Source organism: Aricia agestis, chromosome 10 (assembly GCF_905147365.1).
Source record: "Aricia agestis chromosome 10, ilAriAges1.1, whole genome shotgun sequence".
NCBI lineage: Eukaryota > Metazoa > Arthropoda > Insecta > Lepidoptera > Lycaenidae > Aricia > Aricia agestis.
In genome coordinates this window covers 15,408,757-15,414,868 of record NC_056415.1, presented here as the reverse complement: position 1 = coordinate 15,414,868, position 6,112 = coordinate 15,408,757, and positions in this window count along the sequence as shown.

Sequence of the window (6,112 nt, the reverse complement as noted above, 5' to 3'; positions counted from 1 at the left end):
GGCGTGACCAGGTGATGCATAAAGCAATATAAAATTGAAATAGCGTTACATCGTCGCGTTTCGTCTCGTCTTGTCTCGCTTCAGTGTGCTCAGATCTATTACTTACTATATTTTAAAAGCGGAAGAGTTTGTTTGTTTCTTTGTTTGAACGCGCTAATCTCAGGAACTACTGGTCCGAATTGAAAAATTATTTCAGTGTTAGATAGTCCATTTATCGAGGAAGGCTAAAGTCTATATTTTATCACGCTAAGAATAATAGGAACGAAGAAATAGAGGAAAATGTGTTTATTTCTGTGACGTGGACATAGGTTATTCTTTTGCGGAAAAATGTATGGTTTAGCCGCGCGGAACATCTAGTTTTAAATATAGTGGAATTTGGTATTAAGATCAATAAACTTTCGCATTTCACGTAACAATGCATTGATCATAAAAATATATTTTGTTCAATCTTGTGATCGTACAAATTCATTTTATAAGTTGACAGTGAAATTGCATGAGTTGCATGAAAAATGAAGGAAAATCAAAAAAATGAAAAAAAACCATCTCGGTAATTGAATTGTAAGCGTTATCGCTGTGGAAATAAATGTGTTATTTTACAGTGTGAGCGCGGTAATCGACTTACCTCATATCTTTTAATATTGTTCCTTTATAAAAATAATTCTCAATAAACTGCCACAGTGACCCATATAATGAGTGATTTGGCAAAATCACGTCACGTCTCTTATTTGGACGTACGTTGTACAGTTCGTCTTAATTTCCATTTTTGTTGGGAAATGTTGAGATATAAGCCGATATAAGAGTTATTGGTATCGAAAGCTAATAATTATTGAGATAATTATTAGCTTTTGATACCAATAACTCTTATATTGGTGCGTTATTTTTGTACCGTGGCTGTATGGAAAGTTATGGTGAGAGAATGGAGACAGGAATGTTTTTAGTGTCTTCGCCAAGTAAACTTTTATGAATTAAAATGATTAATTCTGCATCACTGTATCACAATTATTACTCTTTTTCTTTGTAGTTTACGGCATTATTTAGTCAAGCAAGTACATGCAATGGACTGCACAGACTGAGCTGACGAATTTTTATCGCATACTTAAGGCCCAGTAGTTCCTAAAATAAGCAGGTCGATGTCTGTCAGTACGCATATCGACGTAAAGGACATTAAAATAACATTCATATCGCGCGCCTTGCACAGTGGCGGTTACGCGCTCGCCGCGTGCCTTCATAATAGGAAATAGGAGAGAAAACCTTTGGTTTTTAGTATAACACAAGTCACATATTATATCAAATCGTTTAGGTTAGATTACGACAATTAATGTACCTACTACATTTTTGTTTTTACTAGAAAGTGTGTAATTTAGCCATAAAATGATTTAATTATGAAAAACAGCGTTATAACAGTCATCTTTGAGATTTTTTTTTTCTATAGAGCAGAATTTTTCAAATTGTGTACTGATATACCATTGAGTATAGGAAATTTTCTCAATTTTAAAACGGTACTTTTTTATACTTAAATAATGACATTTTCTTTACAAAACATTATTTAAAAAAACTTATTTTACGTAGGTAGTCGCGACAACCACAGCGCCTTAAATAACTTTTAAAAGACTAACTGTACTTTTATGAAATTTCATTGTATACAGGCTTAATGGACGATATAATCGGCAATCTCTTGGCACATGTGCGTCGGGATTGTTTAATATTTTTATTCTTTATTTATTGATGCATTAATTGATATTTATAAATACTTTTATCGGCACGAAACAAGAATACAATGCATTTTGAGCTGATTCAATCGAATTTTTAATTTAATATTGTTTGTTCAGATGACACCCGCCGCTCGCGGCTTTATCTGCTTGAACAGCCCATGGGAATATTGCATTTTTTAGGTAAGTATATATATGAGTAGTCCAAGTCCTAAGTATACAATTTTTACTTAGTTTTCGTATTACAAAAGAATTCCAAAAAAATTAATAGCTTATTTTGTTATAACTATGGTACTAACAACGATTTATAGATAAAGATCATTATGGTTTAAGTAGATTTCATTTCCTTTTTTTGTCGTTACCGTTGTGGTGTATATTGACCCTAATAGGACGATTAGATCCGAAAGCCACCTTAAGAGGATATACCAGGGGCTAGAGAAATGAAAAAAAAGTACGTGTAATATCTATAGCTGTCTCCCTTACCTCAAGCATATAACGCAGAACGCGATAGAGACAACTGCAGAAAATCAACGATTCGTTGTCCCCTGATTCCTTCTCCAAAACTTAACCGATTTAAGTAGTTTTTTCATTAAAGATTAAAAAAAGGATTGAGCTGTGTTCCTATGTTTTGCTTTTTTTTGTATAATCTAGCCAAATCTGTTTTCTGGACGTTTGAACACAGCGGAAAATCTGGCCATTTTTTTGGGTTTTTGAACGTTCATATCTTATTTAATAATTAAATTATGAAAAAAAAGAAAACATAGGGACATTGCATTAGTGGAGATATTCAGAAAAAAAATTATAACTCTACTAGCATTATCCAGGGAGGAAACAGGGGACAACGTTTGTATGGAAAAAAGGGCGGTGTGGACTCCTCTTAATACGAGATTTATACTCGCGTCTCGTGGCTCGGCTCGCGGCGCGTCTCGCAGCTCGCGTCGAAGCGCGAGTGTAAACACAAAGCTCGCTTCCCCCTCGAGCTCCTTTGGAAATCGCTCCCGACGCGAGCCCTGAGTGCCGCGAGCTGCGCCGCGAGACGAGCCGCGAGCTCGTGTTTACACTCAGGGCTCGCGGCGCGTCTCGCGGCTCGCCTCGTGGCTCGCGCACCTATGTGAAGTTAGCAACCGAGTTCAAGGTAAATGATTTTTATATATGTCATTCGATTGTACCCGGAGTGTACCCGATTGTACCGCAATTAAAATCGTTTGTACCTCAATAGGGTAGAAATGGGGGGGGTGGTAAAATTTGCTTAGCAACCGACATAAAGATACCGGAATTTTAATGATGCCATCTGGAAGAGTATCGTTTGTACCGGATTGTACCCGTTTTTAAAGTTAATTTTTTTTTGATTTTACGAAAAAAAAAAGCAAAAAAAATTTTTTCCTTAAAAATAAGGCTTTTTATGGAGTAGAAGGAAAGAAAGTATATAAAGCAGTTCAAATGTGTAAAAGAAGTTATTTTTTGAGGTAGATTCGTTCGGTCTTGACGAATTTTCCAATATCTTACTATAAAAGTCGGAGTTATATTTTGCAGTTTTTTGTCGTTTGTACCTCGCCAAAACAGAAAGATTATAAAAGAAGATACTATTCACTTCATATTTACACAAAAAAATTTGAGGTACAAACGATTTTTCATACAGTAACAATGTCAGAGATTCAATCGGTCTTGACGTATTTTCGAATATCTTACTATAAAACTCGGAGTCATATTTTGCAACTTTTATCGTTTGTACCTCGCCAAAACCGAAAGATTATAAAAGAAGATACTATTCACTTCATATTTAAACAAAAAAATTTGAGGTACAAACGATTTTTCATATAGTAACAACGTCAGAGATTCGATCGGTCTTGAAGAATTTTCGAATATCTTACTATAAAACTCGGAGTCAAATTTTGCAACTTTTATCGTTTGTACCTCGCCAAAACCAAAAGATTATAAAAGAAGATACTATTCACTTCATATTTACATAAAAAAATTAGAGGTACAAACGATTTTTCATATAGTAACAACGTCAGAGATTCGATCGGTCTTGACGAATTTTCGAATATCTTACTATAAAACTCGGAGTCAAATTTTGCAAATTTTATCGTTTGTACCTCGCCAAAACCGAAAGATTATAAAAGAATATTCTATTCACTTCATATTTACACAAAAAAATTTGAGGTACAAACGATTTTTCATATAGTAACAATGTCAGAGGTTCGATCGGTCTTGACGTATTTTCGAATATCTTACTATAAAACTCGGAGTCATATTTTGCAAGTTTTATCGTTTGTACCTCGCCAAAACCAAAAGATTATAAAAGAAGATACTATTCACTTCATATTTACATAAAAAAATTAGAGGTACAAACGATTTTTCATATAGTAACAACGTCAGAGATTCGATCGGTCTTGACGAATTTTCGAATATCTTACTATAAAACTCGGAGTCAAATTTTGCAAATTTTATCGTTTGTACCTCGCCAAAACCGAAAGATTATAAAAGAATATTCTATTCACTTCATATTTACACAAAAAAATTTGAGGTACAAACGATTTTTCATATAGTAACAATGTCAGAGGTTCGATCGGTCTTGACGTATTTTCGAATATCTTACTATAAAACTCGGAGTCATATTTTGCAACTTTTATCGTTTGTACCTCGCCAAAACCGAAAGATTATAAAAGAAGATACTATTCACTTCATATTTAAACAAAAAAATTTGAGGTACAAACGATTTTTCATATAGTAACAACGTCAGAGATTCGATCGGTCTTGAAGAATTTTCGAATATCTTACTATAAAACTCGGAGTCAAATTTTGCAACTTTTATCGTTTGTACCTCGCCAAAACCAAAAGATTATAAAAGAAGATACTATTCACTTCATATTTACACAAAAAAATTAGAGGTACAAACGATTTTTCATATAGTAACAACGTCAGAGATTCGATCGGTCTTGAAGAATTTTCGAATATCTTACTATAAAACTCGGAGTCAAATTTTGCAACTTTTATAGTTTGTACCTCGCCAAAACCAAAAGATTATAAAAGAAGATACTATTCACTTCATATTTACATAAAAAAATTAGAGGTACAAACGATTTTTCATATAGTAACAACGTCAAAGATTCGATCGGTCGTGACGAATTTTCGAATATCTTACTATAAAACTCGGAGTCAAATTTTGCAACTTTTATCGTTTGTACCTCGCCAAAACCGAAAGGTTATAAAAGAAGATATTATTCACTTCATACGTATATAAAAAATTTTGAGGTGCAAACGATTTTACATATAGTAACAACGTCAGAGATTCGATCGGTCTTGACGAATTTTCGAATATCTTACTATAAAACTCGGAGTCAAATTTTGCAAATTTTATCGTTTGTACCTCGCCAAAACCGAAAGATTATAAAAGAATATTCTATTCACTTCATATTTACACAAAAAATTTGAGGTACAAACGATTTTTCATAAAGTAACAACGTCAGAGATTCGATCGGTCGTGACGAATTTTCGAATATCTTACTATAAAACTAAGAGTTAAATTTTGTAACTTCTATAGTTTGTACCTCGCGAAAATCGAAAGATTATAAAAGAATATTCTATTCACTTCATATTTACACAAAAAAATTTGAGGTACAAATGATTTTTCATATAGTAACAACGTCAGAGATTCGATCGGTCGTGACGAATTTTCGAATATCTTACTATAAAACTCGGAGTCATATTTTGCAACTTTTATCGTTTGTACCTCGCCAAAACCGAAAGATTATAAAAGAAGATACTATTCACTTCATATTTACACAAAAAAATTAGAGGTACAAACGATTTTTCATATAGTAACAACGTCAGAGATTCGATCGGTCTTGACGAATTTTTGAATATCTTACTATAAAACTCGGAGTCATATTTTGCAACTTTTATCGTTTGTACCTCGCCAAAGCTGAAAGATTATAAAAGAAGATACTATTCAATTCATATTTACACAAAAAAATTTGAGGTACAAACGATTTTCATATAGTAACAACGTCGGAGATTCGATCGGTCTTGACGAATTTTCGAATATCTTACTATAAAACTCGGAGTCATATTTTGCAACTTTTGTCGTTTGTACCTCGCCAAAACCGAAAGATTATAAAAGAATATACTATTCACTTCGTATTTAAACAAAAAAATTTGTCGTACAAACGATTTTTCATATAGTAACAACGTCAGAGATTCGATCGGTCTTGACGAATTTTCCAATATCTTACTATAAAACTAAGAGCTAACTTTTGGTTTTGGCGAGGTACAAACGACAAAAGTTGCAAAATTTAACTCTTAGTTTTATAGTAAGATATTGGAAAATTCGTCAAGACCGATCGAATCTCTGACGTTGTTACTATATGAAAAATCGTTTGTACCTCAAATTTTTTTGTTTA